Here is a 9,926-nt window from a genome sequence, read left to right as displayed (position 1 = left end):
CTTGTTGCCAGCATTTACTTGAAAACTTGTGGCAATGACTACCACTGCTGTTGCACCTCCTTCTCTTCAGGGCTTCATTGGATGATCATTTCCAGCTCCAGCAGGTATCCTGACAGAAATACTGTTTCAAGCAACCATTCCTCAACTGTGTCTTGAGCCAAGAGGTTGGTGGGGAGGTATGTCTCATACCTATGCTAACTGGCAACTGAATAAAGCAGAAAAAACTATTCACCTATGGAAAAGGAAATTCTGGCGTTAATTGGTATCACATATTTTTGTGGGAGGCATTTTAAGATCATAGCAGATCATGCTGCAGTAAAATGGCTTCTATAATTGGTGTCACGAACAATGGTGGTCAAGTTTATGCTTGTTTTGAGCACCTAGGTCACATATTCTCAGACAGCCAATGAGCATTCAGTAGTGTTTTGAGCACTCTACTTTGAATGCCATAGCTAACATGAGCATTAAATGTAATCGTAGCAAGTTGTTTAGTGAATTTTGATTGCATTTGTTGCAAATTGTCATCGCTGATTGTGGGGGTAAATGATTCATTCTGCATAAGCAAGTGAGAGACGCTTTCTTCAAGCAAAAAACACACACATGCATGTACCACAACTGTCGCTTACAATCATAAACAATGCAACCCGTCCATGACTCGACATGAGCGAACTGCCTTCGTTCGTGAATTGGACTATAGTATTAAAGAATCCAACCAACAGGCTAACCTGCTGGGCCTTAAGGCTTAGCGAATTTTATTTTGAGGTAGTGCATCGTCGAGGGAAGTCCCATGGTAACACTGATGGATTAAGCCCAAAGAACATGCTGTAGAATCCACCAGAAGAGTGGTGCAGACCTCAGGCCATTGACCCTGATTGTCAGTGCTATGCAAAACAAATGCATTTCAGCCTTAATGACAGAGTACTTTACATGCAAATATGATGTGGATGCCATATTACTGTGCCAGCCTGCTTACGGGATGAAGCGTTGAAGTAAGCCTATGATTCCAGCTGGGCACAGAGGATGACAAGCCATGGACTGCTGCAGTGCAGAAAATTTCTGGTGGCTATGGAGGAAACAATATGTTGAGCACTACTTTAAGAACTACATCTCTTGCACTCAAAGAGTAAAGATGAGTCATCAGCGAATACCACTGCAAAGACTGCTTGAGGCAGAGAAACCTTTGCAATTAGCCTAATGTCCTTGACTCTTCTGCATAAACACCAGCGAGAGTGGTATGTACTAACGCACTAACAATAATTGATCATTGTTTTGTGTTACTTGGCCATGTACACAGTACCAAACCAACAAGGAGACAAAGTGGCTCATGCTTTCGTTAAGCATTGGCTATTGAAATTCGACACACCAGAAGCAATAATAACAGACCCTCTGTCATGATTCATGTCAATGATTCATGTCTGAATTGTTTAAGCAGCTATGTTGGCTATAGCATGTTATGAAGTTACGAACTAGCACCCTTCGTCTACAAGTGAATGGTAGGATACAGAGATTGCATATGACACTGAGCAAAATGCTAAGTTATTATGTGAACAGTAGCCATGACAACTGGGGCACCCTATTACAATATGTCATTAATGCTCATAATTCAAAAACCCATGAAAAAAAGGGTCTTTCACCCCACAAGGTTCTTTTTGCTAGAAAAGTGCGCTCACCTTTTGAATTACATCAACCTTCCCCCAAGAGAGAATGTATCCTCTGCTCAGGACTTAACTAAAAGCTAAAAAGGATATGATGTAAGGTGAAAGAAATTAACACAAAGGCTCTAGGAAGATGGAAAAACACAAAGCAAAATTACCCAAGTATCATATCTGTCTGTAGGTTACGTTATCTAATCCTCATGTTCCAAAGGAGAACACAAGGAAGTTCATTCTGTGGTACCAAGGACTCTATCAGATAGTCGATATGACATTCCTAGTTAATGATAAACTACAACACCCCATCTGAACCATGGTTGTCCATATGAGTACAATCCACCTATTTCTAGGTGAACCAGAAGCACTCCTTCCAAAGGGAGAAAGGAATTGGGTAAAGAAAGCAGAAGAAAGAAATGTGGAAATAAGACTGTGATGTGGGACAGTACCTGAGATTGTTCCAAAATATCCACACATTAAGACCACAAGGTGGTCTCATGAGTTGAATGTTTGTAATTACTTATTAGTTATCAGACTTGCTACAAGTTTCCCTAAGTGAAAGTCCCTGAGTTCCAGACAAGTTTAGCATTTTTTCCTGACAAATTTTGAGATCTCAAGGGTAAGAAAAGATGTAAGATGGCGAAAAAAACCTAAGGACTTGCATATTTCTAATTGTGCATAGGTTTGAATGAACAGCAAGTTGTCTCCTTTACAGGATTTACGATCTGAAGGGTAAGCAAACAGGCCAGTTTTGTAAATTAAAGCTATTTTTAGATGAAGAATTTCTGTTTTCATTGATGAGTTAACTCTAACTTCAAATTAACAGCAATCTCATAATTGCTAACACTAAATAAAAAAAAATTGAGACAAAAACATTTTTATTCACGAACTTTTCTTCTGTTAGCTTACTTTTGTAGTTGCTTTACCAATTTCTGAATACGCAGATGGTGAACATTACATTGTAAAACATTCAGGTAAAATATCAGTCCTCTTCAAATACAGAACAAATATTGACACACATCTGTATGTCAATGATGTATCCTTAAAAACGCAAAATTAATCAAACCAAAGAAGTAAAGTGTGTACAGAAAATTTTACTTTGCTAAAACTGTTTTTCATCTAATAGCTATGACAGAGACATATTATGAATAGTTTTTGATGTCATCTCTGCTGCAATATTTATCCTCACCCCATCGTTTGACTTATATGGTTTGGGACAAGACTTAAAAATATGACAGCAGTAAATTTATCACTCCAAAATTTCATACATCATGTCAAATACTTTGATTTTAAGATGTTTATATTAAGACCATGTGATAACTTCCATCAGTGCTTTTAAGGATAAAATCTATTTTCCATGGACTCGAACCTTTTAAAGATATGTGATGACATCATATCATCATACAAATTGTTTGAATCACTTGCAAGAATTTAATATGAACAGAAAAATTTTCATCAAATTAAAATTGATGAACAAATCTGAAGTCTGTCAAAACTGCTCTTATAACTAAAACACTCACAATATTATGATTAAATGATCACTAAACAGAAGTTTTGCCTTTTCATTAGGGGTTACAATATGTGAAAATTCCATAATTTTCAACAAACTGGATGACACTTTTAGCCCTTTCAAGTAAAACTCAAACAAGTTTTAAGCTGTGAGAAAATACACTACATGTATAAAATGAGCAATCAAAGGATTCAGGCATTATGTTCAGTATTAAATGATAGTGTATGTATTTTTACATTGCTGCAGTCCCAATAATTACCAGCAGTCCCAATAATTACTATCTGGGAATGGAACAACTATATGCAAGAGCTAAAGTAATATAAAAAGACCAACGTCCTTTGTAAACAAGGGTTATCACATATTTTATTAGGTGCAGGCATAGGAAATTAAAAATTTGAACCTGAGTTAACTTTCAGCAAGTACTGAATGTTTACCTGCCCATCATCTGAAAAGTTGTTAAGGAAGAAAACAATTTTTAACAACTGTTCAAATCTAACTATAGTACACATCCTTGTAACACATTGCTGTAAATGGCTATTCAGCTGTGCATTAACAATATTGATTTACTGCTGTCATATTTTTAAGTCTTGTCCCAAACCATATAAGTCAAACGATGGGGTGAGGATAAATATTGCAGCAGAGATGACATCAAAAACTATTCTTTAGAATACACCTTTCCATCCACAGAGGATTATCAGTTGTCACGCACCCTCCTGCCAAATTAGTAGTGTGTGTTGGGTTAGGACGCAAACCTACGCTCTTACACAGACTGCAATTGAATTTGGAAAGTTAAGATAGGTACTGACAGACTGAAGCATGATATGGGTAACAATGCATGCCTGAAAAGGCTGTGAAGTAAGAGGTTCATCCACAAAATGGTTGTGAGGCTTCTTCAAAACAGATGGAAATGGAGTAACAAATGTTTTCAGATACATGTCTTGGAATACTTTTTGGCATCTGTTTATGTCACACATGTTGTAACTAATTTCTTAATGAATTTTCTTTTCTTTGTGTGCAAATTACATCTGGCACATAAGTTACCTGGTGATTATTTCCCTAAATTAGCATGGATTGTTATGGGCTGTCTGTTACGGTCAAGATTCTGGCACTAAATATTACGAGGGGTTTGGAAAAAATTGACACAAACCAGAGTGTATAAAATACGTATTCATATTCTGACAAGCCTGGCAAACTGAACATCAAAATCTAGACAGAGGTCTTTTCAGTCACCTTTTTTGTGAGGTTTCATGCTTTGGTAACACCATCATACCATATAGTATTCATGAACTTTGCAGGCAAGTTAATGCAACGGACCAGACAAACATAAAAGAAATATGTTGTATAATATAACATTAAAGTTTAAAAAACACTGGGGTATGTTTGGTGACTATTTTCTGCCAAATAATAATACTCTGTACTTCCTGATGTGAGCAAAAATAACATCAACTTCTTTTGTAACGACCTGTTTCTAGATAGAGAATACAAGCCAAATGGAATGTGTGTTAAGACCACTGATGTTATTTTATTTCAGTAAAACAAAACACATTTGGTGGCAAAAATATGGATTTCCTTGGAGTTGCAAGACAGTTTTGAAAAAAACCTTCACTGGCTTCAACAATAGCCTCAGAAAAAGTAAGCCTCTTGAAAGAAGTGTATAATGCAGAGTAGAGTTGTGTAAACCAACACTGTAGGTGACCACCAATACAATATTGGTTCTACTATGTTCATTATTGTCAGTTATTACCCTCTGTGCTACATCTTTTATTTTACAGGTACTGTGTGATTTTTCTTTTGAGAAATATATGAGTACATGGCGTACAAAAGTGCCAGCGACTGCCTCAGTTTTCTTCTTCTTCTCATCCATACTTTCTACTATACAAACTACTTTCAAAGTGCCAAAATGTACTAGAATAAATAAAATGCAAAATGCCTATAAAAACACCGTAATGTACAACATACTTGCAGTGAGACAGTCATAATTCCTGGAATCTGTCGCTCATGACCTCTGGCCTGCTGAGGAGCACAGCAATCCTGGGTCCATGGATATACCATGCACATCCACTGCGTTACACCACACACAAAGAGATCCGGTCTGCAGGCAGTTCAATGCGACTAGATTCAATGGGCAGGGCTTACATGTTAGTGGAAAATGATGGTCTTCTGATCAGCACGCCCAATCCATTAGAGATACCCACAGAAATGGCCTGTGGCTTTGGCCCATCACAGAAATCCACTCATATGACCAGCTATTCACTAGTAACAGCCAGCATGTCGTTGAAATGAGACCACAGTGATCAATTCATGTAACAGGTAACTTGTGCGAATACTCTGAGAATCGAGAATAATGAGGATATGCAGCAACTCACCATGAAGATGATCACAGAGCTGCTGATGGACTTGTACAAAAGACAATCATACTCTCACAACTAAATTTTCGGCCATAGTCTGTCAAAAAACGAGTGCACTCGCACATTCACACAATCACTCAGACACAGCTCATGCACACATTACTGCCATCTCTGGCCAGTGTGTCTACAGTCTCGGAGAATCAGATCCAAACAAACCACTCCTCATGCTTCCCTGCCTCTCGTTGGTAGCTGCTAGGCTAGTGGCATGAAGTGGCGGCAGCACTGACTGCAAGTTAAGAGGAGTTGTAAGGAGGGGAGAAGCAGTAGAAATGAAGGAGCAAGCAGTGCACATATTCAGCTGCTCCCAGCCAGTGACAATGCATGACATCTCAGTAAACAAACCATTTCATCTACTGAGACAAAAAATGAGATTTTTCCAGTTTTTTTTAATTCCCTAAACTTGTGGTAGCCCTGGTTATGTATTATGGTTATATGTATGTTGCGTTATTTCTATGAGAAAGGTTTATGGGGAACATCTATGTATAGGTAGTAGGATATAGAACTAAAACTAAAACATTAGCATGTCTCATTTAAATCATATGTTTTGTTTTAAATGTAGTTTGTATAGAAGTAGATAAGCAGACAGGAAGTAAGTTGGTAGTAAGTGAGAACGAGAACAGATGTATGAGACACACTTTAGGTTGTAACTTTTAGATTGAATATTCTTTATAATGAATGTCTCCTAGATCAATTCCATCATTTAAGATGAGGAGAAATTTGAGAAAGGACTACTCTCCACTGTGGAGTCAGTACAATGCTGAGCCAGACAAGTCACTGTTCGTCCCTCAAAGTGAAAACACATCATACCGGTATTAGGGGAACACACTCTGTTTCAATCCAAGAAGCTTGCAACTAAATGCCCCAGAGGTCATTACAAGTGAAACGGAATTTTTCCACAAGATAGGGTCTGTCACTCATCGCCACATCTATGACACTGCCTCTGCCAGGCAGCGAACCAATGACTGCAGCGTGAGTGTCCATTCTAGGCACAGGGACGCCGCCTCCCTGCCACACTGCAGCCATCCGCCAGCACGCTGTGGTAGCCACGCCACAGCTACCACGCACAGGAAACACGTCAGAACAGCCATACTGGTGTGCTGAACCATGTCTGTTAGCGTTCATCAATAAAGTGTTCTGTCAACTGATTGACCACCACCTCCACCACCCACTCCATTGCCGACCTTCACCCTGAACCACTCGCCCACTCCTACTGTGCAGTAAATGCCTGTTGTATGCTGGAGACTTCCAAGCATTTTTGTGACACTCTCCCTCTGAGTACACCAACCTGTGATGAAAGATGCTGCTCTTGCCTGAATTTCACAGTTTATTTCATTAATCCAACTTGGTAATAGGTCTTATCAGGTAAATAACCATAATATGGTGAACAGAAGCTACAAAATGTAGTAACTTTGAGAAGTTGTAATTCTTTTGTCAGTGGTTCATACCCCTCTGAACAGTTACTCTGCATAATTCTTAGTCAGTGACATGTGTAAACTGTGCATTATACAGGATTTCTATGGTAACAAACTTCTGACTATTTAGATAGTATTTAAGATGACTTTAGTTTACAACACACTGAGTGATAATTGCTCCTCATATATTGTAACATACCAGTTATTTAACTTGTAAAAAGCTTTTGCATGCAGAACATATCCATGAAAATAGAATTTATATTTCATTTTAACTCCCCCCTGTTCCAAAGCTGGTATCAAATAACTATCTCTTATGTGCACCTTCTCTCTAAATCCTCTTCTTGTTGACTTCTATTAAGCCATTTTTCACAACCATACATGTTTCTTTCAATTTGCAACTCAAATGCCATAGAATGATTCCCTTCTTAGTACATGGCTTGTAGTGAATCATGAAAAAAAAAGACACACAATTCCAAATTTTTGTGAACAATGATTGGTACTTTAGCAGCCAGCAGAAAAGAAAAATGGGAAATTTGAAGAAAGTTAGAAAATGTCCAGAATGAACAGAAAGGTGGGGAACTCAATTTCACTCACTTTCACAGTAGTTTCTCAGATCTAACTGATCACTAGTGTAGACTGTATAATATTTTCAAAGTTTACATTAAATATGAAATTTTGGTATCTGAGAATTAAAGTGATGTCACAGAGGTAGCTGTGTGAGAACTTTGTTGTTAACATTTTTTGCTAATTTTATGTCAATACTATCACTGCAATCTTAACTTTATATTATTTCTGTAACTTATCAAGTTTCCGTTCTGTGCGAAAATAATTGTCCAAAGACACCTGCTGGCTTAAGGCACCCCCATGAATGACTGCTTCTGACGGAAAATGGGTGACATGTAAAAATAAAAATACAAGGAAGACATAAAACTAACATGAATTCTTTTCCTGTAGGTAGAGTGGAGGTAATAAATGTTCTCCTACTGGGTGTGTTTACCACACACAGTTCTGAATCAACTGAACAACCACTATAGATGGTGAAGTGTCCGGCTGAAGTACTTGTTTTTGTAAGTGCTACTTCTACTTCTACTTCTGGAAGTCTTTGCAACTGCAGACATTACACAACAAAACACTAACATAAGTCATCTATTTCCTGTTAGCAGAACCAGTAACTCAAGCCATATGGATACAACATAAAAATGAAGCAACAACTGACCCAGAGAGTGGCTGCATTGTCACAACCTCACGATCACATACAATTTGGTGATCTGGGACAGTATTCGTAATGTGGAAAATAACAGCCTACTACATACTGCAAGTTTTTGAAAGAAACTGCCAAATACCTACAATAATTCATTTTTCTAACCATACATTTTCAACTTTTTTTATTATTCTTCCCGATTTTAAGAAACGCAGAAAAGCCACAAGTGTATGCCGGAAAAAAGGGGGAAAAAGACAACAAAAACAATCTCTAAAGATGCCAACTGAACTAAGTTTGTGTTTCTCGAACTACCACAGCATACAAATAGCTCTCTAAAGGTTAAATATCAAACATTAATACAGAGCACAGCGGATGTTTCACTAAAAACTTGAATTCCTAAATTACTCTAATAGATAATATTCTGAAAAAGGTGCTACCTTCCAGCCTCTAAACTCGATTCCCTTGCTGTTGATGGAGACCTACAGTTTAAAAAGACATCCAAACGGTGGTTGGAAATGGTTTTCTGGTTTATTCCAAATATGGAAGTCGCCTCTTTCTTTAGAGACAGGCAGACAGACTGACGGAGAGAAGGAGGGGGGGGGGGGAGGAAGGGAGGAGGGGGGAAGAGGGAAAGAAAGAGAAAGAGAAAGAGAGAGAGAGAGAGAGAGACTACTATATGTAACAGTTTAAATGTGACACCCTTTGTTTGTTGTTCTTACACAAAACAGTTCAACAATGATGAATTTTTCATCGCACCATTACGTAAAATAATTTATCCAGTTCAGATATTGAACTAATAAAAATAAAATTGATTACCAGCATATATAACACCACATTCGTACCAAATAAAATGACAAAATACTAAAAATATTTATGAAAAAAAAAAAAATAAATAAACAACCAAATCATGAAAGTCAATACAGTTCTGTTGAATGATTCAGGTATGGTCTTTATTGAAATGGTCTTTATATGAAGCGCATCAAAGAATATGAATATAGCCAGAAACTTTTCATTAGATGTGTTCAGTCACTGATATCCAGTGGGTGTACCATAAATAGATCCACTGAAATTGGAATTTAACTTCCTCATTAGCCAAATAAACTTCGCTATGTTTGGTGTTAGAAACCAGTGGCAGTTTCCACAAAGTATATATTTGCTTCCAAGATCATAATCAATCAAATTTTAATCATTTTTAATGGAAAATGTAAGACACTCTTCACCATACTTTGCTCCTATTTACTCAAGTTCCAAAATGGCAATCTTTACGTGTAGCATGTACAAATTTATCTTGTTACAAGTTCTCATGCAAAAGTAAATCATGTGAAATGTTTACATATCTGTCTCTACACCCAGTATTATTTAATGGTTATCCTTCATTAAGATAATAGCTATTGTAACCATGATCTTGCACGTGCCCCTTTGTGAAGTATAAAATACTGCCCTGATGAAGCTGTTAGAAACAATTCAATGTAGTTTAATGTACAAGACTGAACTGGTACAAACAGACGGAAAAAGACCCAAGAGAATTAGGGTCTCCAAATCTACATGACAGAAATGAAATCAGAAAAATCATAAAAACACGGGATTTTGAGGAAGAAGAGAAAAAAACTAACCGACATTAGTGGTTTGCACAACAAAAACTAGCCTGTTCGTTGCGTATGAAGGAATACTGAATGAAAAGGAAGGCCAAAAAATGTTGATTACGCGTGGTCCTAAGTGATCCATCCATGAAGAAGAAGAAGAAGA

The sequence above is a fragment of the Schistocerca americana genome, chromosome 8, assembly GCF_021461395.2.
Source record: "Schistocerca americana isolate TAMUIC-IGC-003095 chromosome 8, iqSchAmer2.1, whole genome shotgun sequence".
NCBI classification, from domain to species: domain Eukaryota; kingdom Metazoa; phylum Arthropoda; class Insecta; order Orthoptera; family Acrididae; genus Schistocerca; species Schistocerca americana.
Note: the sequence above shows the minus strand (reverse complement) of the source record.